We start from the raw sequence: 24,247 nt of genomic DNA, 5'->3' as shown, positions 1-24,247 counted from the left end.
GCAAACATACTTTCACGGGGATCCTAAAATTTCTTTGGGGGAAATGTGTGTGTATTTCACAAACTCATCAGTAAATGCCTGGAGTACCACCTGTTCCTAACTTGGGAGCTGTATAAAATAAATTTATATACAATTGAGTTATTGATGAGTTAAAAAGATACTTAATGTCTAACAACAACAACAAAAACCAATGGGAATAATTTTAGAAAAGGGAGGAGTTGAAAGAAAAAGGTTTGCCAAGAGAGGGTAATAAATAGGCAATAGAGACAGATGAAGAAAATTGGAAAAAAGCTAGGTCATGATGAAATGTCATTAAGTCATTGAAATCACACATTTGGTGATGAAGGAGGAATTATCGGTATATTTACAAGATAGAAAAGTTTTTCAAAAAAAGGAAATTAATTCTGAGGATAGGCAGCTGAAAAGGCCTTGGGAGTTAAAAAAAATTATAAGTCACAAGATATCTCCCTGGGAGACAGAACTGGAAAACCGCTGATTTAAAAAAGTTAACTCTTCTCCCCAAGTCTCCCGAAAGACTGTGGACTAGCTTAATTTATATTTACTTCCGTAGAAAATGTTTCAACACAAAGTTTTCGCAAGGAGACCACAAAGTAAAGCGGTTACATACTTTTCCAAAATAAACACTACTAATTATAAAATTTCAAATATAAATGGAGAGCGTTTTCTTTTTCTTTCTTTCTTTCCTTCCTTCCTTCCTTCCTTCCTTCCTTCCTTCCTTCCTTCCTTCCTTCCTTCCTTCCTTTCTTTCTTTCTTTCTTTCTCTCCCTCCCTCTCTCTCTCTCCCTCTTTCTTTCACCAGTTTCAAAATATTTGAGGAAAGGAAATAATTCATTTCCCTAGGAGGTCCAACTGTGTGTTTCAGAGTTCCTACACCCTGGCCCAGAAAAGCAGACATAATCGGATGTGTGTGCGTATTTTCTGCGAGGTGCGTCAGCATTTTATCAACTTCTCAAAAGTGTCAGTGGCCCTGAGAAGTTCAAATTCCCGGCACTAGATTGTCTTTGGGAGTCCCTTTCAGCTCTCAATGTACCGTAATCCCACCAATCTTTGTTCTTGTAACCTAGCCTGTTTTGAAACCCCTTCTTCCACACATCTAGGACTGCCATCCAAGTGATGCTCTGCGAAGCGGGCTAAGCTGTGGAAGTTCCCTCTGGACCCGGGGCTGGGGAAGGGCATGAACAGCGCAGCTCCCCGAGTCCGCTCACCACTCCTTACACAGGCAGCGGAGCTGGGGCAGCTCCAAGTGCGCCGAGAAGTGTAATCCCTCCGCTAAGTACTTGGCTCTCAGTCTCCAATCACTAGTGGGAGCTGGAGAGGGCAAGTGAAAAAAAAAAAAAAAAAAAAATCCAGAGGCAGCCGAGGAGCGAGAGGAAAAAAAAAAAAAGTCCCGCGGCGGCGGCAGAGCGGCCGCGGCGGCCAGAAGTTGACGGTGCGGCGGGGCGCGGGGCGCGGAGTTGGCGTGGGGCCTGCGCGGGGCGCCCGGACAGTTGGGGGGCCGCGGGGACAGCGGCGCTCAAGGACGCCGGTGCCGGGAGCTCAGCGGCGGGTAAGGCGCGGGGGGGTGGGGGTGGGGGCTTGCGCGCGGGGCTCGTCCCTGCAAGCGAGCGGGAGGCAGCGGAGCCGGCGTGGGCAGGGGGGCGGCGCGGAGCCGGTGGCGGCGCTGCGGTAAGGAGCCAGCGCGCAGGGGGAGAGGAGGAGAACGTGCAGCGCGGCCGTGGGGCGGCGCGGCGGCGGGCAGCGGGTCACAAGGTGGCCGCCCGGGCTTTGTGCGCGGGCGGCGCTGCCGGGACCCCGAAACCTCGTGCCGGCGCTGGCGGGGAGTTGGGGGCAGAGGCAGCTGCGGGCGGGACACGTGCTCCGGACCGGGGGAAGGAGGGACGCGCCGAGGCGGGGAGTCGGGACCTGCGCACCCAGGGATGGGGCGGGAGGGCGAGCGGAGGGCAGCCCGGGAACGGGGGAAACGGGCGCGAGGCCGGCAGCCTGGGAGGCAGGACCCGCAGACACCCAGCTCGGCCGAGCCACCTGCCTCGGAAGCCTCCCGGGACTGCGCTCTGCGGCGGGAGAAAGTGCGCAGCGGGCTGGTCTGGAGTCGCGGACTCGGCTCTCGGTGTCTGCCGCTGTTGCCTCTTTCCCTCCGTCTCTTTCCCTCTGTCTCTTACTGTGTCTGTTGCGTTCTCAAATGTTTCTCTCTCTCCCGTTCTCTATCTCTGCCTCTCGCCCTCTCCCCACCTCCTCTCTCTGTCTCTCCCTGGGCCTGTTTGTGTGTGTCTCCCTCTCCCCACCCCCTTTTCAGTCTCTGTGTCCCTCCCTCTCTGTCTCCTTATCTTCTTCCCTTTCTGTCTCCTACACTCTTTTCAGTCTCTCTCGTTTGCAGGCTTTCTGCGGCTTGTCTGTCTCTACTTCTGACTCTTCGCTCTCAGCGCTCATCAATCCACTCGTGACCGTGTCTGTCAGGGCCCCATATTTCTGTCTGTCCCTTGCGGGGTTAGGGTTTCAGACATTAGAGAGGATCCTCCGGAAGTTGTCCAGTGTCTTATTCCTTTTGAGCTGCACCACTTCAGCTGGGTCCTGGGTCCTTCGCATTTGTTCTCCATAGAATGGGAACTCTGTAGTTTCCGTGAGTTATTAGGAATTGCTCTTTTCTTAGTCACCTTTCCACCAAGGTGAGGTCAGTGACTGAGCAGCCACAGAGGTGCCAGTGAAAGAAAACAGAAGAAGAGAGCCGCTTAATTGCCTCCAACATATAAAGAGAATGTACCAAACGTATCTGCAGTGAAGCAGAACCACCTGAGAAACGTTTCTGAATTGTGGAAAGAAACACAAAGCCTCCAATCATGAGAGGAGTCAGCTAAAAAGTATTTGAAAATAATTTGAAAAGTATTTATGGAAATGTCTTGCTGTACTAAACTGATGCCAACGAATTATCTGTGTTTCTTGCATATATTTTTAGGATCCTAGTGACAACTCTCCTAATTATTGTTTTGGGAAAATTATGAGAAATGTCCTGTGTCGACTGGGACATTTGTTTTTGAGAAAATACTCCGTCTTTGTACTCTTATACCTCTTTACACTCCAGTGATCAAGAAGAATTATTTTTAACTGCAAAGAAAATAGGAAAGGATTTGTCAGTAATTTTAAAACATGAGACCTTCCAGAGATCAATAATTTCTTTGGAAAACTCTCACTGTAAGGACGTTTTGAAGGATATTACATCTTAGTGAAATATGCAGGTTATTACACACTTAGATCATTGTGTGATGCAAAACCAGGTTGTGTGCTGTAAGCAAATCATAGTAGTGATGGTTTTTTATGGGAAACATAGCTGGGAAATTAATTGCTCTGATTTTCACTGTTTTCTTTAGTCATGCATAATGTACCTTTGTTTTTAGCAAAATATGGCCGAGGGCTACAAAACTTGATACAGTGTGTTATTTGTCCAATCTGAATTACCATTTAGAAAACCACCTTTTCCTTTTGCTCACGAGATAGAAGTTGATATGATCTCATTACTCATGTGCTAGGGTCTCCTGATGAGTTTTAATGGCACTGATTTGTGATTTTAAATCAAAATGTTAGCTTTTGGTGAGTTAAAATCCTGATTTATGTCACGTTAGTGAATCATCACTATTTATAGGGGCTTTGCCACCTTGTCTGCCAGGTGCTGCGTGGTGTTTAGCCCAGGCAGGGTTGTCTGAATTCCCTGTTAGATTATTGTCCCTCAGTGACGTGCTGCCTCTACTTGGGGTGTGTTCACATATGTCCCTCAGAATGTTCCAGTCATTAAATAATATTTATTAAGAGGAAATTGACTTAATTTTTTCCTCGTAAACTTTGAAAACTGTGTGAGATGGCCTGATAAAACATTTTTATACAGTAAATACTGATTTTATTATTTAACAGTGTAAGATAATTTAAAATGTGATCTCTTTTGGTGCATATAGCAGCCTCCAGCAGTCAACTCGTGTTTATCATCCAAATCTAAAGTCAATTGTCACCCACTCCAACCTGGCAAATCCCTTCCTAATTTTCCTAAGCCTCTTCATCTCTGCTGCTCCTTTTCTGGGCACACCTCTCATTGTTTCCCTCTCCGCCCCTCTGGTTCCTTGCTGGGCTCTTCCTCACTGGGCTGTCTTTTCATTGAAATAAAATAGTGTGTCTTTTCTTTCCTTCCCTGAATTTCAGATGCCCAGTGAAGTACCTGCCCTACGATAGTCAAAAAATCCTTGAAGGGTGATTTGTCTTTAACTTGTGATGCTAATTCTCTGTAGGTGCAGTAGCTCAAAGGAAATGCTATAGTATGGTGTAATAGATCACAGACGGAGGGATGAGACAGTCTTAGAAAGCATCTCCTCACACACATTAATATTAAAGATGAAGAGGATGAGGCCTAAACAATTTGAAAACCTTGTTCAACAATAGACAATGAAGCCACAGTCCTTTCCCCTGGACTCCTGCTTGCCTTCATTCGCTAGAAGTAAATCCATTACCAGGAGCTAACATTTACTATCTAACCTCTGAAGATTTCTTCTCATGCTGACCAGTGACAGTCATGCGTGAAACTGACCATCTTGCAACAACTGATAATCATTGGTTATACATAATCATGGAGGTAATAGTTGTCTTTCGAACATTGACTTCTAAGTGCATTTATGCGAAGCGTTGTGCTGTGTCATCTTGGGCAGACTACTTACTTCTACCTGAATAGAAGATTCACATTCTCTGGATTAAATTTTCTCCTCTGTAAATTTCTGTGCATGTGTTGAGTGGGGGTAGGGAAGAAAGAAAGGAAGTTTGGACCAGATTAGGAGCACTTTTTGAAGTTTTTCTTCAGAGACCACCGGTTTAACTCCCAGAACAACTACATATTCATCTGTTTTACATATCAGACTTCCCTGTGAACTTTTGTTTGAAAAAAGACTAACACAGTTTAAAGAAAGCTTCAAGACCACTTACTTTTCCAATCTCTCTTGTGATTCTTGAATTTCATAATCAAGGTAATTCCTAGCTTTTAAATCTGGGTATTTGGAGGATGGTTGATAAAGTTATTAGGATAGAAGGAGAAGCTGATTTTAAAAAAAAAGTTTATTTTTGAGAAAGAGAGAGAGGGAGCATGAGTGGGGGTGGGGCAGAGAGAGAGGGGAAAGAGGATCCAAAGCAGGCTCTAGTGGGCAGCAGAGAGCCCGGTGCAAGACTGGAACTCAGGAGCCATGACATCATGACCTGAGCCGGTCAGACTCTCAACTGGCTGAGCCACCCAGACGCCCCAGGAGGAGCTGATTTTGCCTGAGAGATACTAATTTCAAATTCTCATACGCTGAATTTGATGTGATGGTAGAAATTTGAGTGGAAATGTCGGACTATATAGAGGCACCCAGTATTCCCAGGAGGGAGGGGATAGAGCTAGAAATACGCACTCACACTGAATTTATAATTAAAATTGAAGAAAACTAAAACTTATTAGAGATAGATAAATAAATGAAGGTTTGGGAGTGGACAAGAGGGGCATTTTGTTACTTCTGAGTATTTATTAAGGTCTATAGTATTGAGACAAAAGTAGGGTATTATATAATAATGTACATCAGACAATAAACTGTTTTCACGATTTTTAGAGTATCTACTTTACATCCTGGTAGTCTTAATTACATTCATTTTACTTAAATGTTTGAGTAAGGGGCCTCCTCTCTGCCTGGTGTTGTTATACACCTCAGGGATACTGTAGCCCTAAGAGACCCCAGGCTTCTGCTGTCGTTGAACTTGCATTCTAGAAAGAGAAAACAACCAGGAGCAAGCACATGAGTAAGAACCATTTCCAGGAGTGAAGATTGACATTCGGAAAATAAGACAGGGAGGTATGACAGCACGTGACTGGGGCTATTCTTTATATGGGGTAGCCATGGAAGTCCTTTCTGAGGGTGTCCCTGAATACCAAGAAAGCCAGCACAGTGGAAATCCAGGAGAACTTCCTGGAAGAGGGAATATCAAAGCTGTCTCTAAAGCAGCAGCAAGTTGGGCACACGCTTGTCAGTGTGGTTGGACTCAGGCAATTAAAGGAAATGGTAAGAATGAGGTCAGAGAGATAGCCAGGCCCATGTTATGGAGTATTTTATTGAACCACCCTGGAAGATTTTATACAGAGGAGTCAATAAGTATGACTTAGCATGTCTGTAGTGTGAGCAGGAATGTCTGAAGTAAGATGATGAGGGAGGCTATGAGAAGGATCTCGCTGATAGTTCGGTGGTTTGGCCAAGGGTGGAACCCAGAGAAATTGATCAGATGTTGTTCTTATTACTGAATAAGAGTCACTGAGTTGAATCATTTCCCCCATCTTGATCAACATTGCAGCAATCCACTGGCTCAATACTTGCTTTTACTCTTACATCCACACTTCATTTCCCACATGTCACCTCCTTACCTTCCTTCAAATATCTCCTGGGCTATAAGCGCCTTGACTCAGAGGGTGCAGTATATCCTGGCAAGGTTCTTCAGGGCAGACTCTGGACTATGCAGGGATGCTTGACAGTTTCAACTAACTAACATCACTTCATTTTACATACAATTTGTGTTCTGGTTACAGAGGAAAGGAACCAAGTAAGTTAGAATTCCTTTAATCAGGCTTCAGTGGCATTTTTCTCTAGCTCTCAGCTTTGAAAACAGCAATGCTTCTGTAAGAACTTCACGGCGAAGTCCGCGTTGTTAGATGCGGATCTCACCCATCCTTGTATCTCAGCCCTTTGCAAAGAACCAGTACATAGGAGGCATTCAGTACATATTTGTGGAATGCTGCTGAATGCAGTCTTCTAGAGGACCTATAGTTTTCACTCAGCTCACTTCAGTTCTCTTGTCTTTCAGCAAGTATATGGCTGCATGTGCCTGCAGCTTTAGAAGGTACTAAGTGGCAAGTTTGGAAATGATTTTTCTGAAGGTTGTATTTCCTTATTGGCTAAAGGAAGAAAGATACAATCCAGGGTATCTCTTCATAACCTTTTCTTGCCTGGCTCTCTTGAGATAAATATTTTAGTCATTTTTATAGCAGTTGCATAGACAGGGACTTAAACAAGTACAGACACATCTGTCACTAGTTAATTTGTTGATTTGTGAACCTAAAATGACTCCCAAGGAAGTCTGTAATGATGGTGCCTTTTTCTAAATTAATCTATCAATAGAAATCAGTGACTTTTATCTAACTAATATATTTTACAGCCATCTTAAAAGATACGAAATTATCAGTTCTGTTGTCCAATAGACATTGAGCCATAATAGTACATATAATGAGGGATTATCTCCAAATCCTTCGTCTTATTACTGAATGTAGTGCTCTATTCCCCATTGCAAATGGGGTTGCAAACGACTTGGAATCACCTTATTGTATCTAGCAGTTCTTTTCACTGTTTTAATCCTTTTCCGTTAGTCAAGAGGCCACATCTTCTTTTCCTTAACTCTGTTTCCTTACCTCTATTTTGTTAATAAAACCTCCTGCAGTATCCCATTGCCTTCTGTGTCAGGAGTGTTCTGTTTGCCTCTCCAGATCCACTCTGAACCCTTCTCCCTTATGCTCTCTGCCTAGGACAATATCTGGGTGAGCTTTTCTGATTTCCAGATGGCTTAGGTCATTGGGGAACCCCAGCAGGAGATTAAGGGGAGAGTGGAGAAGAGGCTCTTAATTTTCTTGGCTCCTTCTCTGCTAGATCAACTTGGGCTGCCTGGGTCCCTGCACTGAAAGGCACTACTTTTCTTAAGGTAGGCTTCCTTCCAGTAATCTCAGAATCTCTGCTTTTACTATCCTGCTTTACTGTACTATCCTTCAGGGTTCTTCTAAACTCCTGTCTGTACCTTAGATAAATCCTCTTATCAACTTATCAGAAGTTGTAACAGTTACGGTGTCATTTTCTGTTGATTCAGCTTCTGAAAGCCTCCTTTTTGGAGGCTTCTTGGATTGATAAGAACAGTTGGCCACCCTTACCTGTATTGGACATCTGCTTTTCACCCCGATTTTTATTCTTCTATTCATGCAACAGTGGCATAGAAAACCTAAGTTGTTGTTTAATAAATCTGTCAACAAATTTATTGGTTTAAACACTTTAATTGACAGTCATCTGTTTACCTCCTCTATATGTAATTTGATTGTTTCATTCACTCTTACTCATTCATTAGTACAGTACATATTTACAGAGTCAGTATTTAGGGCCAGGCAGTATGCAAGGCATTGTGGATACCAAAAGGCAGATGTTTACCCTTATGTGGCATGAGGATTGGAAGGAGCAGGAAAAAAACAAAAAACAAAAAAAATCCCTAAACAATATTTAGAAATGAAGTTGTGATTAAGGCTGTGAAGGAAATTAGAAGGGTGTAGTGGGAGAGAGTAGTAGGAAGGACTCTCACTTTGCTTGAGATCACAAGCAATGGTCAGGGGCTTTTGCTGATCTGCGTCTGTTATCCAGGCTCTTTATGTATGAATTTTAGAAGATTTTCCTAAAGACACAAATAATAAATCTTGGTAGGATAAGTAGAAATTGTAGGTAAGCCTACAGTTGCTTCATACCATTACTTAAACTTAGTATTATGGTCTACATCTGTATCCTCTTTAAGAATTTTTTTTGTGCATTTTTATGTATTTTTAAATAAAACCAAGGTCACAATGATTATCTTGTTACTTGCATTTTTCACTTAACCAGACATTGACAATACGTTTGTACATCAATCTATTCATTTTAAAACATAACATTTAATGTATAACCTGATAGTTAATGATCACTGTTGGTTATATTTATTAGGATTTTTAAAAAGTTAGATAAGCATGAAGAAAATGAAAATGACTAATAATCCTACCACAAAAATAGTCTCTCGAAATTAGGAGTCTCTTGGTACTTGAGGGTATAGAAATGGCTTCAGTCAGGGGTGACTGGGTGGCTCAGTGGGTTAAGCATCTGCCTTCAACTGAGATTATGATATCACGGTTAATGGGTTTGAACCCCACATTGGGCTCTGTGCTGACAGTGTGGAGCCTGCTTGGGATTCTCTCTCTCTCCCTCTCCCTCTGCGCCTTTCCGACTTGTGCTTTCTCTCTCTCTCTCTCTCTCAAAATAAATAAATAAACTTAAAAAGAAATGGCTTAAGTTATACAGATTTTTATTTCATCAAAACTCCTTTGAATTATGTCTGATAAAACCAAATGACAACAGAGAGGGAAAACAATGTAATCAAACGTCTTTTGTCTAGTAATTATATTCCAGAAATTTTTAGGCCTAACACCCTTGCTAGTTATCTCTATCTTATCACATATTAAATGAAAAATTGGAGTTTGAAGAAGTGTAGGCTATATGACTAATTCAGGAAAGCAATTTACGTATAACAGTAGGTGTTACTTTATTTCATTTCTTTCCTCGATGTATCCCATGGAACCATGGTTTTGTGAATGTCAGGTGTTTAACTCAAGACGGATCCCACGGGTGGCAGCGTCCCATTGCTAACTGTGGGGACTCTGGAGTTTGACTGGCTTTGAATCTTGGCTCTATTGCTTATTAGCTGTCTGACTTTGGGCAAATTACTGAACCTTGTTTGTCTCTGCATGATCTGTAAAATGGGGATGACAATAACAGTGATTACTTCATAGGTTTGTTTGAGGTTTAGAATAGTGAATATTTGTAAAGGGTTTAGAACAATGCCAGGCAGGTAGTAAACACCACAGAAGCGTTTGATAAGTAAACAAATGATCAAAGAAATGAGGGAATTGCTATTTTCCAACTGCAGTACTTCTGTGAACCTGTATTATGCTCCTGTGCCTTGTGGCAGTCCCCCAGGGGGTATTTGACCACGGGACTTGTATTTTTCCTTGCATATATTCAATGCTAGTATTGAATTAGTATTCCTTAGAACATGCTTTGGGAAAAATTGATATAAATAATTTACTAAACATTTCACCAGTCTATTTATTGTCTCCTGAAAGAAAGGAACCATTCTTGTTGCCGGGATATTTTTCCTCTATCTGTCACACACATCATTCTTGGGTTTTTTTCTTTTTAAAAGTAAAATGAATATTTTTTTTTACCCAGAGAAAGAATTTTTGCCAGTATAGTTGTGAGTATACTCTGGACCTCTGGGACTTACTGAGCCCAAAGTTTACAGTCTATAATATTTTCTAGAAAGCTACTTATTGTTATTTTTTTTCTAACAGCAGAGAATATGTATTCATTGATGTGAACTTGGGGAATGCAGGAAACTAACAAAATAAAAATCACTCAGGCTTCTACTACACGGAAATAGCCACTCTTGACATTTTGGGTCTTTTTTTTTTTTTTTTCTTTATAAAGTTCGGAGCATAATATAATAGAGTTTTGTGTCTTGCCTTTCTTTTTCACTTGACTTTATGTAATATTCTTAATCCAAGAAACTTGGTGATTTCTGGCTTTCAGATGATTGGTAATCTACATTTCAAAAGAGCTTCCTTCCTTTCTCCCCAAATTCTGTGGCCAGAGACAATATGAAAATAAAATGGTGTATCTAGAATGAGTTTCTCTCTCATTCGGAAATTGGAACCACCTGGTAAGCAGTTGGCAATTCTTTTTAAAAGACCTGGAGTAGGTGACCTCAGGTTGCTTCATTTTTATGAGTCATTCCAGTGTTCCAGCCAGCAGCCAGATGGATGCAGAAGAGTCCGTGACCAGACTGCTTCGGAGGCATTACTTACTCATCCCAAGTGGACTGTGAGTGAACTTATATAATCTTGAGGTTAACTAGGAAATGTTATCCAGGGAAACCTGAGTTATCCAAAACAAATTTATTTAATTTTAAGATGATAACTCTGTTTCTTTCATTTCATGTTGGAGGTAGGGCTCTCATAATATACTAATACAGAGGACAGTGTCTCTCAGTATTTTTCTTGTCTTACAATTTTGAGTGGGAAATAATGTTGTATGTATATGGCAGTGTATAAAGACTTGAACAGTTCTAACCATTGTAAGTTTTACTCGGTGTACTTCGTAAATGACGGATTTATGCTGTAGTGATTAAAGTGTATCTTTACTCACTAAGTCCTTTTTCATTCAGAAGTCCTTCCACAATTTTGAATCCTCATCTGACTCAAGATTAAATCAGTCACTCTTTAAAACACTTATCTTTAATATCTTTAGCAAATGAAAACATTTAAACTCTTTTTTAAAGAGGAAAACCATGCTACACTGTTTAATTGAATTAAATTAGCTTTTCATGGAAATTTACCTAGGAGCTGTTTCTGGAACCAATTTGGAAAATGATCTTTGTATTCTGTGGCATTTATGTCTGATTATGTTTTTCTTAGTAATTCTCAGTGGACCTGATTCACTCCTTGCTTCAGTCATCAAACCCTTGTGAGTCTTGTAGGCAAATTAGGCATTTCCTACCCAATAATTATGCATATTTATGGAATAATGTGTGCTTCTTCTTTAGATACAGATGGTGTAAGAAATTGTTAATTCTAGAACTTAAACTTATTTAAATTTTGTCATTTTAGCATTCTGTAGAGTATGTTAAGGCTAAGATAAGTCATATATAAACTTCTCCTGAAAAATGTTTCATAGCATGTAAGTTTTGACCCCTTTACTGATAAAAGCAGGTGCTGTTGTTTTGTAAAAATGGCAGATGATCCAAAAGTTCTTAAAAAATCTGTTTCCTTGAAACCTTGTGTACTTCAGGCACATCAGAGATTTTGTATACTACATTTTCTGCTTTCTCTTAATGTTGTAATCTGTTGTTTTCCAAAGCCATGTAGAAATTGAAAACTCCTTAGAAAAACTCAGTGTTCAAGTGTTTTAGTTGTAAAATTTATCCTTTGTGATCAGCATTATGGGGACATGTTTTATATACTTTGGTACGAGGACTGTAACTTAATGCCTTTATTGCTTGATACTTCATATATATAGCACTTTAGAAGTATTAAAAACATATTTAGCTTTTCAAAAAACTTTTGCTGAATCTGCCACAGTCTGGATGTGAGACTTGCAGTTATTTTGTGCATACACGAATGCTCATTTGTGTTCTGTATACTGTCTGTACCATCCTACTTTCCCTCCCTCTCCCCTTCTGTTTTTTCTCTCAGTTTTGCTCTTATTTTGAAAGCATCATTTCTTCGGATTACTTTTTCTGAGCCAGAGAGGTTAAAACTTGCTCATTTCTAGGATTCTGAACCTGTAGAGTATTCCCAAGGTCCTTACTAGCTTCACATTCTCTGACTGATTGGAGTTTTGACTAAGTTAGCATAATTGACATGATGATTTGATATTCTTCAGACCTAATCTTAAAATACTTTAATATCATAGACTGATAATAGCAGCAAGATAAATTTCTATTTTGTTATGAAGTCACTTATTTAACTATAATTCCACTCGGTGTTTTTATGAAATATCCATGTTTTAAACATTTTAAAAAGTTCATTCTTACAGCTAAAACTAAACATGGCATGGACATATTATACAAAATATATTTTAGGTGTTCTTATATCTAGACAGTTTTTATTCCTTTATACAATCTCTTTGATATACAAAAATCTGTAATTGCATTATATAGACTTTCTCCAGATACTCTCTAGCTTATATATTTTTTGAAATTACACATATTTATAATTGTGATTTGAAAGTTATTGTTATATATTAAACATTTTTCTTACAACTCAACTAGTATGCAGCTTGACTTACCATGAGACTGTAAATTCCTTTTTTGGCTCATCTCTCCTAAACCTGGAAGGTATAATGCAGTTTAACAATAATATTTTTTTTCTTCAGTTTGTGAATAATGTCTTTCTTACAGCTGGAATTATTAAATGTTTATGCAGTGTGAAAGAACTTGATGCAGTATGTGTCAAAGAGATAATTGAGTCTTGCTCTGAGGGGAAAGATGTTTAAAATTACAGATGATACATTACCACAAAATAAATGCTGAGCACAAATAGACAGAGTATGGGAAAGACAAAATGAGAAGTTGATGAGAACATCTATGAAGTGCCATGTTGACTCAGTCTCTTATTCTGTCTTTAGATGATGCCATCAGGGGGTGTGTTTTGGGAAGGCTGGGTTGGTGTTCCATGATTTCAGGCTTAAAATTCAGACTTCTATCCTTCAAATACCTTAGTTTTTCTCAATTAAATTACCCTCTTTTTGAAAATGCTTAGAATTTTTTAGTTTAACTTCCTGGATTATATTTATATTTCATTTCTCAACCAGATTATGAATTCTCGTTGAAGTGTGGCAGCAGTTCCTTAGCTCCATTTTTGCCATGTTCCTACTTTCCGTCATTGTAGCGAGCCTTGACATTGTAGAGAGCCTTGACATCTGTAATGCTCCCTTGTAGTCTTCACCTTTGTTGGCTGACAGAATGCTGATCTTCCTTGTTTTTTTTTTGACTCTCCTGTGGTCAACTTGATCATTTATTTTTATTTGCTTGGATTTTCCTTAGCTTCTAAATATTTTTTTCCCTTCTCTTTTTGGTGAAATTAGAGTTATAATTTCATTCAGCAACTGATTTTTTGGAGTGCTAGGCTGTAGTAGACTAGAACTGCTTGTGGTATTTCAAGTAAAGATGAGCTGTAGTTTTAAATGGGATGAGTACCATGAGTTTTGTTCTTGAGTGATACTGGTGCCATTGTTAGCTTTGTTGGCCATGGGAACACATTCATGCAGTCTTTTAAGCTCCTTTTTATGATAACTAAGGCCCATTATCCTGAGAAGTATGGTCTGTTACTTCTTCCCCTACATGCCTAACCCTATAGTTTTCCACTTTGACTTTTATTTGATGTTTTCCCCCTAGTAACTCATAAAGTTTTGGAAATCTTGTAGGTTATCCCACTGACTTGGCATTTCATGTACTGGAAAAAGTTAGTGTCTTTTGCAGACCTGGAAAATTTAATCTACATTTCCTCTTTTACATCATTTATAAAGATGTTAAATAAGACCACTTCCAGCACCTTCCCTATTTATAGCTTTCCAGCCAAAGCAATGCCTTTTTTTTTTTTTTTTTTCACTTTCTTTGTTTCTCCAGCAGAAGTTCATGAAATCCTCCGGGGAAACTTTTTTTTTTTTTTTTTTTTAAATAACTTTTGTGGTAGTATCTTGTCAAGGGATTCTAAAAAAAATACATGGATTGTATCCACTGGTTTTTCCCTTGAGGCTGCACACATCTTTTAATTTGCTAAGACATAATTACTGTTGAAAAAATTCAGAGCTAGCGCCCCCCCCCATCGTTTGCTGAATTCTTCAGTGAAGAATGCTTTAGCATATGTAGACCTCACAACATTGCCAAATTACCAAGAAATAATTATAACACTAGTTTAGAGAAATTTGAAAGACGGTGGATAAAAGAGATGAAACTTAGCGTTAATAGGGATGGTTGAAATGCAATTATATATAAACAAAAAATTATATATAAGCAAAAAAGGGGTTACTAGGGTGCCTGGGTGGCTCAGTCAGTTAAGTGTTAAGCTCTTGGTTTCGGCTTAGGTAATGATCTCATGGTTGGTGGGATCGAGCCTGAGTTGGGCTCTGTGCTGGCAGTGGGGATCCTGCTTGAGCTTCTCTCTCTCTGTCTCTTTGCCCCTCCTCCCCTGCTTGGGTTGTCTCTGTCTCAAAAATAAATAATTAATTAAAAAAGGTGGGGGGTTATTGTGTCTGAGTCTTTCTTAAGTTCTAGACCATGTTCTAAATAAGTCCATCCTGTTTAAGATAGTAGTGATTGTCATCTCCATGTTACAGGTGAAGGAATTTAAGGCACAGTGAAGTTCAGGTGTAGGACTTAATCTAGATCCTAATCTATACCTAGCATAGGACCATCTGATTCTAAATCCTTGCTTAAATGTTGAAAACCTCTTAGAGCCGGACGTTGTGTTTTTATTGATACTACAAAATTACCGTCACTCCGTCCTGGTGGTCTTGGAAAGAGCCTTGGAGAACTTGGAAAGACTCCTGAGGAAGGAAGAAGCCTATGCATAAAAACTCTTTGAGATGGTAATTGTCTGTGGTAGGTGCTGTGAGAGCATAGGAAAAGGCTGATTGTTAAGGAGTTTTCAAGATAGAGACTTGGGTTCTTGATCACGTTTTGAGAAGAGAGATTGATAAAGAGAAAATTTTGAAAATCTTTGGGAAAACATTTTGAACCTTAAATGGTATAATCTCCTTTTTTTCTCCTTTAAGTTATGGAACATTTCTATACAGAGAGTATGGACACTGCTTTTTAGAGCAAAGTTACCACCTCTTTAGTAAAATTGACTTTGATTTGATCCACACATATTTGTGTATATGTGTGTGTGTGAGAGAGAGAAATAGATGAGGGGCATGTAACATGGGTTAAATACAGTGACATATTAGTGAATTTGGGAAATCAAATACCTCAAGTAATTTGCTGAGACTATAGAGATGCAAATGATGAAAAATCATTTAAAAATCACCAGTTTATCTGAAATGATTGGTTAGATTCAAAACCTGATTTTGAAGGAGGCACCATAACGTATACCTAATAGTAAACTAGACTGTGGGGTTTGGCAAAAGTTCAGTTGTTGCGAGGGAACAGAAGGTATATACTAAAAACACAATAAAAATCTTCAAGGGGGGGGGGTGTGCCTGGGTGGCTTAGTCCGTTAAACATCGACTCTTGATTTCGGCTCAGGTCAAGATCCCAGGGTCATGGGATTGAGCCCTGCATGGATTCTGCACTGTGTGTGAAGCCTGGTTAAGACTCTCTTTCTCCCTCTGTCTCTGTTCCTCCCTCTCTCTCAAAAACAAAACCAAAAACCTTCAAGGAGAGTTTGGTATTGAAACTCAAGTATATCATTTTTTAAAATATTGAAATGGAATCTAGATCATCATCTATAAAGAGATATCACCTATATTTTATCACTTCTATTTTGATCTGTCAGAATGCACTAGAGTGAAATGAAATTCCTACAGTGTTTCTCCAGACTGGTTTGCAACCTGCCAGAATGGACGTTATGTGACATGCTTGCTTTCTATCTTCACACACATCTTTTCTAGAAAGAATCATAAAACCTTCCTTATTTGTAGCATAATAGTGTGTGTTTTACGGCAAAATGCAACGGGGTCTCTTGGCTGTGTCCCTGGAGTTTAGCTAAGATAGTTTTTAAAGTAAAAAAGAAATCTTTAGTTTCCAAAATAAACCAGATCGAACATGTATTTTACATGAAGACAGTGCTATGAGGAAAGCAAAATTTAAAATTGATTAAGAGGCATTATAAGTAATCATAAGTAAAATTAAATTTAAAAATTTATTATTATAAGTACTATATATGTGTTAAATGAATACATTTTTGCTAGTCAGTAATCACCATTTGATTTTTCTAAGGAGTATGGAGTATAAATAACACAAAAACATAGTAAGCTATAGTATGATTTATAACAAACATACTAAGCTATAGTATGATTTGTAACAAATAGAAATCTTCCTTAGTGACTCCTTATATTCTAAAATACAATTTTCCCATTATGGAAAATTATATTTATGTTGAACATAAATAATCAGATATTTGCTTCCCTAATGATCCAGATTATTTTAAAATCATGTTACTGGATTTAACGACATGACCTCTGTTCTGTGACCTTGTGTATTTCTGGAGGCTTGTTGTACATGTCAAGGGTATTTCCTTTTATTTGTTTTAATTTTACCTGCCATTTAAATTATTGAATGACCCTTCATAATTTTATTATGAAGCCATATAATAAGGAAGGACCAGTTGATTATTTTTTGCTTTAACTTTCATAATCTCATATAATTCCAGTCTTCTTTGTGTTCTCATTTCTCAGGTCAAATAATTCTTGTTTTGCAATTTCTCATCACAGTAATGGATGGGATACACTAATATGTTTCAGTGCATTTATTGTTCTCATTTTAGCATTTTACATCTGTTCTCTCTTCTAGGGGAGGAAAACAAGTAGTATGTCGAAAAGAGCACACGACTGGGAGGCAGGAAAGGCCATAATTAGTTTTGGAACCTTAGACTAATCACTTGAATAAAAGGCTGGTCAAACTCCGTACGGTCTTTCTGGCTCTGAAATGCTGTGATTCTGTAACCTAAATGAGCAAATCTTATCATACTTAATAAAGGTAGTATGGCATTAGTTTCTTTAGAGCAGGGCACCATAACTGTGGCGTGTTTGTATTCCCCCCTGCCCCAGGTGGTATTTGGAATTTCAGAGACAAAAGAGAATGTTCACAGAGTAAGTCCTTTCCAAATGTTATCATGTCTGAGATTTTATAGTTCTTTGCATGAGAGACTGATATTTAAAACTCATATGATTATACTGTGCACCATTTTACATGCTTCTATAATTCCTTTCCTCAGGGGTTCCATATAATTTTGGTGAGTAGGAAGTAACTCTACCATCAATATCTTACTCCTTCTTTTGAATTATTTTCTAAGAACTTTAAGTCATTTGTTGAAAAGGTTTTGTTCAGAAGTCAGATTCAGTTTCATGTTTTGACTGTGTTGGATTATAATGGCTAATTTTACTAGAGATAAAATATGCAGAGCATGCCAGCAATGTAAGTTCGTTTTTGTGATTGTAACTTCACTAATCAATGAGATGATCTGTGTGCTTTATTGGTTACCCTTGTTTCTGTGACTCCCTGTACTAAGTATTGTCTTTTGAAATGATTTTTAATAGAAACAGAGACTGAATAGGTTGAGGTGTTCTACAGTTATGCTGGTTGTGTGAGAATTTAGTGCCCATTCTATTCCTATAATACTCTTTTTTTATACTGTTCTAGGATTGATTTAATGTTCACATTCCTTTAGAACATTTAAGCAACTTGATAGAGTGTTATTTTCAAGTTGATTAGTAATTTCCTTTTAAAAACTGTATTTTCATCAGCAATCAACTCTATTATTTTTATATGTGTTAAGGTTTCTGTGGTATTTTCTGTATTATCCATATCAAATTTTTAATCCCAACATGCCTCTCTGAAACCTTTCCCTATAGGATGTCAGTATGTATTGAAAGACCCTGTAGTAACAGGTTCATTACACTTATCAAGCTAAGTAAAATAAAATTGAGAAAACAAAGAGAGACACTGGAAATTCATCTTGGAGCATTTGCTGTTAATCTAAAGCAGGAAGCCTCCACTGAAAACTATAGTTGATTGTTTTACATGAATTATTGGTTCTTAAGGGAAACAAGATAAAGAAAAAATTGAATTCTTAAGAAGTGCTGAAAATGTTCATAGTGAATGAACATTGTGAAATGAGTGAGGGTTCACGATCCTAAAACTTTTAAATCAGAAGTGAGAATGAATATGAAACAGAGTAACACAAATCCCCCTTGTATGGACTCTTTTCTTAGAAGTTGGTTTGAAAAAAAAATCTAACTACCTTTACACCCTACATGGATCACTTATAAATTTCTCATACTGATACTACTCTTGTGCTGTTCCCTTCTTTTGAAACCTGATTCAGAGTTTTTACAAGAGACTGTATTTATCCCATTCAACTGGACTTATTTTCTTCCTTCTCTCTGCTTGCACCCTGTTGCTAATTAACTAATTTCGTGAATTGTTAGTGTAAGTGGCATCATTTTTACTGTACTGATTGCCAAAAAGTGTGTTCTGTTCCTCTCTTTCCTCCATATTTCTCAAATATGGAGTTGCTTGTTTAGTGTTGAGTGACTGATTGAATTCTCTGTTTTTATATGGTTCTAATCTTTATTTCTTTGTAATTGTGGAAAATTTCACTTTGAGAATACGTGAGAAGCTTGGGATTTTTAAAAAATGTCATTTGTTTTAAAAACACATTCTGGGACATGAAATAGGAAAAAAATTCTCTTCTCTATTTTAATTAAAGCCAGTGTAGATGTTCGACGCTGAATTTTGGAAGTAGATACCTGGGTTTGTAGGCTGGCTCTCCCACTCAGCATCCTCATCTGTAAAATGGGGATAGTAAGAGTACCTACTAAATAAGGATGCTGGGGGAAGTAAACGGAGAACCTAGAAATCTGCCTGGCATACAATAGTTGTTAGCAAGTGTTCATTCTTCTTTATTTTAGAGGTCTTTAAGTGGCATTGGCACAGTAGCTTACTTTATATAAGATTGTTCCGCTAAAAATAGAATGAGGAAAATTTACAAAGTCAATTGATCAATATTTAAGAGAAAGCTTTCTTACAAAATGTTTTCAAATGCAAAATTTTAAGGTCACAGATATTCATATTAAAATATGTGTCTAGTTAGAAACAAGAAGCTCTCAGAAACAAAGTTATTTCCTTCCCTTTTTATTCAATTTGGGATTCTTCCATTTCTATTTCAAATGCTTGCTTCTAACAAGGAGTTCATATAATGAAATAAGAGGATGAATTGTGTGTTTTTATTAATTTGAATGATATTTTCCCTTGGATGAATTATGAAAAGTCTGGTTAAGTTTAGTATTAGTGGAACTTGAAGAGATGTTAATATTGGGCACGTGTTTAGTTGCATGACATGATCAGTTTACCCTGATCCAGAACCTTAATTAAAGTTTTATTAAACTGTGTAAACCATGATCCAGTTTGGATTTGAAAGTAGATAGACATCTGTTTCAAATATTATTACTACAGTTAGAAATTAATAGCTTTTTTCTCTGAAAGTCTGAATGTTTCCCTTTTGAAACTTGTTTCTGTCTCACTATTCCCTCTATGTTAACATATTTTCGAGATGTTAAGGTTTTTTTAAAAATCACATTCATAGTCTTTGTAATATCTGTACTAAGGAAAAGCAGGAAAGTGTTTAGAAGTATTTCATCTAAGAACAATAAAACAAGACTCCTCTTTGTTTTATGTTGAAAGCAGATTTCTATAGTGATGCATCAGAAGCACTTACGAGGGCTTTCTTGATTGAGGACCTTTGTGCTCTGTCCCTCCCTCTCTTGCTTTTGTTCTTTATGAAGTGAGAGCTAATTCTCGGTAAATTTTGGTGTCGTTTTGCTCAGGATAAAGAGCCATCATTTTCTTCTTTCCTTTCTTTGCCTCAATGACAGAAAATACTTCACCAATTGCATATCTTCAGCTAATTATTGTATATGTGTTTTACCCTCAGTTCTGGAAAGAAATCTTGAAATCATATTTCACTCAGATAACACTTAATGCTATTTAGAGAAAGAACAGCAGAATTTAATTTCCTATTAAACCATGCTCACCAAAATGGGAGGAAACAAAGCTTGTGATATCCCAAAGTTCAGAATCCATTCATTTACTATATTGCTATATTGCTATGTCAGTCAGCAAGAACTGATAATTACATGAACACTTTTGATGGAAACTTTGTAAAATAAAATAGGAAGAGTTCAAAAAGGAAATTGTATTACTTGGAGTCCATTTGTTGCCTTTTTAATATATTTTCTTTGTTCTTATGCATTTTTAGATTTTAAAGAAATCGGGAAATTACCATCTTAATTTTGTATTTTATTTTTGCTTAAAATTATGCTGTGGAGTTCTTCTCATGTTATTAAGTATGCTTCCAAGTATTCTAATGACTAGAAAATAATTCATTTGTTTATTTTTTAATTTCTCATCATAAATAATGCTGCAATGAGTATCTTTGTGAATAGATTTTTAAATATATGAATATTATGAATGTTATGTGTAACACCAAATTGCTTTCCAATGAAGTCATTCTAATTTATAATCCTACCAGCAGGGTATTTAATTTTACCCACAGATTTAGATGTGTTAATACATATTTCAGTTATATCTGTGAAATCTCCATAACACTCAGAAAAAGTCAAAACAAAATGTGAAAGACCCAAACAATAAGGTAGTTGGGATATGTGGGAACATGCTTCTTCTTATTTTTATTAAAAAAAGAAAAAGCACAAGTTTTTACTAATACCAATACTGACCATTACTTTTGATACATAATTTCATAAAATTTATTTAAAAAATGTAAATTAACTCCAATTATTATTATTATTATGTTTGAGCATTAGTTTGTAACCATAGGAATGATTTAAGGAAAAGGCTATTAATTCGTACACAGATCCCTGAAGTCAAAGGCAGCAGTTACCTCAGGAAAAAAATTTAACCCAAATTCTTAATTGATATGCAAAATATAAGATGGTTTTGTGCTTTGTGGAAGTGCTTTCATATTATAGCAGAGCTACAGAAACTAAGTTGTCTGAGCCCTGCTCTTTTCTTGCTTGAAAAAAATGTATGTTTTTATTTACTTATTTTTTTTAATGATTATCTATTTTTGAGAGAGAAAGAACATAAGTGGGGGAGGTGCAGAGAAACAGTGAGACAGGATCTGAAAGCAGGCTCCCCGCTGACAGTACTGAGATCACTGTGGGCTCGAAGTCACCAACAACAAGAACATGACCTGAGCCAAAGTCTGGTGCTTAACCGAGCCACCCAGGGGCCCCCAAAATGTATGTTTTTAAATGAAACATTTCTTCCATATTAAAGGCCATAAACCTATATGTACATTTTAAGGAATAAGAATGAATGCTTTTACATCTGCTAGTCAGCTTTTGAAAGAAAATAATTCTTTTAAGCCTCCTATGTACTCCTCAGTCACATTTCGCTCCTTTCCTTCCCATTTGAGTAAACACCACCCTAAGCCTTGTGTTTATTGTTCATTTTTTTAGAGTTTATTTTTTGAGAGAGAGAAAGTGGGAGCAGGGGCAGAAGACAAAGAGAGAGAACCCCAAGCAGGTTCTGCGCTGTCAGCACAGAGCCTGATGTAGGGCTCCATCCCACCAATCATGAGAGCATGACCTGAGCTGAAATTCAGAGTTGGACGCTTAACCCCTGGGTTACCCAGGCACCCTATTCGTTTATTTTTCAAAATAATTTTTCCATACGCATGTGTATTTCTAAACTGAATTTTTGAGGTTTGTAAGAGGATCATTCTGTAATTAGTGTTCTGTGTGTTTACTCCCCCTCCCCCCACTCTCAAATTTATGTTTCTAAGATACATCCATGTTGCCTGAAGCTGCATTTCACTTACTTTTATTATGTTGTATTATTCTGAGGTGAATAGACCACAACTTAGTTTCTCATTTGCTTTTTGATGGGTTGTTTCTGGATTTTTGCTATTATAAGGAATGATGTTATGAGTTTCTTGTGTTGTGGTGCACAGCTATAAGATACTTGGTGATTGCTTGGTCACAGAAAAGGCGCATTGCACAGTTATGAGATCCTGCCATATTGTTTTCATCCTTCCCCCTAGCAGCATATGCTATTTCCTGTTGTGGTACCTCCTAACCTATTCTTGAAGTTATCAGTTTATTAATATTTACTGATCCATATATAACATGATATAAAGATCATAATTGATATTTTCTTAATTGATAATGACGAACATATTTTCATGCGTTTTCTTTGTCCATTTGTTCTCTTCCCCTCATGCCACTGCCAACAGTGTGAAATGCCTGTTGCGTATGCACACGCAAGTATATATGTATATCTTCATTTCTGAACCTTAAAATTTTGTTCCATTGCTCTGTTTTTCTTGTGACAATACTACACTTAGTTATGAAAGTTTATTGTGTGTCTTGATACCTGTTTGGGTGTGTCCCTTCCTCTTTTTCTTCTTTATGAGAATCTTGGCCCTGTGCTTTGCTCTTCTGTATAAACTTTATAATTCCGCAAGTTTTTGATTGAAATTACAGTTAATTTAAATATGAATTTGGGGAGATGTCATCTTTATGATAGTCTTTTTACTAAGAGATATGGCACATTTCACTATTTTTTAGATAGCTTTTTTATAGCATCTCATTTAGGATATGATACATTCTTTATTGAGATCTGGCACATATTTTGTTAGGTTTGTTCCTAGGTACCTTATTTATTTATTCTTTTTTTGCTACTGTAAATAGTATTAATTATTAATTATGTTTTTTAATTTTTTGTTGAATATATTCCTTGTTGAAATTATATTCCTTATGAATTATTACAGTTTTGATTCCTGCTTTCCAGTCTTAGATATTTGATTTCTTTTTCTTGTCTTAGTGTACTGGCTGAGAACTAGAATATAATATAGAATAGTAGTGATAGTGATTGTACTTTTCTTTTTCTTATAGGGCCTAAGTTTGTCACTGTTACTAGTTAATCTAGGTTTTATATGTATACTTAGCACATTAAATTCTCTTACATTTCTGATATGCTGAGTATTTTATTTTTGTGTATTCATTATAAGTCAGTATTAAATTTTATCAGATTATTTTTTCTGCATCCTTGAAACTGTGAGCTTTCCTCCCTTCCTTTAGTCTCTTTATATGATGAACTACATTCATTTACTTTATAATGTAAAACTGTTCTTACCTTCTTAGGATAGACTAATTTCATTGTGATATATAATTACTGTCTTAATAAACTGCTAGATAATCCCATTTAGGATTTTTGCATATGTGTTCATAGTAAGATTAGTAAGATTAGTTTTTTTCTCCTATCATCTTTTTTATTCCCAAGCAGCCACTAATCTAATTTCTAGCTCTTTGGTTTTTTCTTTTAGGCAGTCTGTATAAATGCAGTTATGCAATATGTGATCTTTTGTGACTGGCTTCTTTTATTTAGCATAATGTTTTCAGGGTTCATCCATATTGTGGCATTTATCAATACTTAGTTTCTTTTTATAGCTAGATAATATTCCATTGTATGGATATACCCCATTCAGTAGTTGATGGGCATTTGGGTTATTTGCACTTTTAGGCTAATATTTGTAATACTGCTATTAACATGCATGTCCAGGGTCTTGTGTGGGTATGTATTTTCATTTTTCTTGGGTATATACATAGGAGCGGAGTTGCTGGGTCATAGGTAATGCAGTGTTTAACATTTTGAGGAACTTCCAGAAGTTCCTCAAGGTGATCTCAGCATTTTATATATGAGAGTTCTAGTGTATGAGAGTTCTAGTTTCTGCACCTCTTCATCAACATTTATTATCTTTTTGGGTATAGCCATCCTCATGGGTGTGAAGTGGTATCTCATTGTGGTTTTGTTTTGCATCTTCTTGATGGCTACTGATTTCAAGAATCTTCTCATGCACTTATCTGCCATTTGTGCATCTTATTTGCAGAAATGCCTATGCAGATCGTTGGCCTCTTTTTTAAATTGGGTTATTTACTTAGTGATAAGTGCTCTTTGTATGTTCTAGGTACATACTGCTTCTGTGATTTGCAAATATTTTCTCCCAGTCTCTGGGTTGTTATTTTCACTTTCTTGATGATGTCCTTAGAAGCAGAAATGCTTTACATTTCAATGTCCAGTTTGTCTATTTTTTCTTTTGTTGTTT

At 37.4% G+C, this 24,247-nt stretch overlaps 1 protein-coding gene across 3 annotated transcripts in view; it reads left to right on the top strand.

The window, feature by feature from the left end:
* Positions 1-1,034: 1,034 nt before the first annotated feature.
* BMPR1B (bone morphogenetic protein receptor type 1B) overlaps positions 1,035-24,247 on the top strand; it is a 408,527-nt gene continuing 385,314 nt past the window's right edge. For 2 of the 3 annotated variants that reach the window (XM_027061034.2, XM_027061045.2), the window contains exon 1: positions 1,035-1,567. The gene's annotated coding sequence lies outside the window, so the exon portion shown is untranslated. Of the gene's footprint in view, positions 1,568-1,663; positions 1,687-24,247 lie in introns of those variants that run through there. The other variant, XM_053217116.1, reaches the window with a different exon arrangement.

Source organism: Acinonyx jubatus, chromosome B1 (genome assembly GCF_027475565.1).
Source record: "Acinonyx jubatus isolate Ajub_Pintada_27869175 chromosome B1, VMU_Ajub_asm_v1.0, whole genome shotgun sequence".
NCBI classification, from domain to species: Eukaryota; Metazoa; Chordata; class Mammalia; order Carnivora; family Felidae; genus Acinonyx; species Acinonyx jubatus.
Note: the sequence above shows the minus strand (reverse complement) of the source record. Positions and strands in the feature narration are given on the sequence as shown.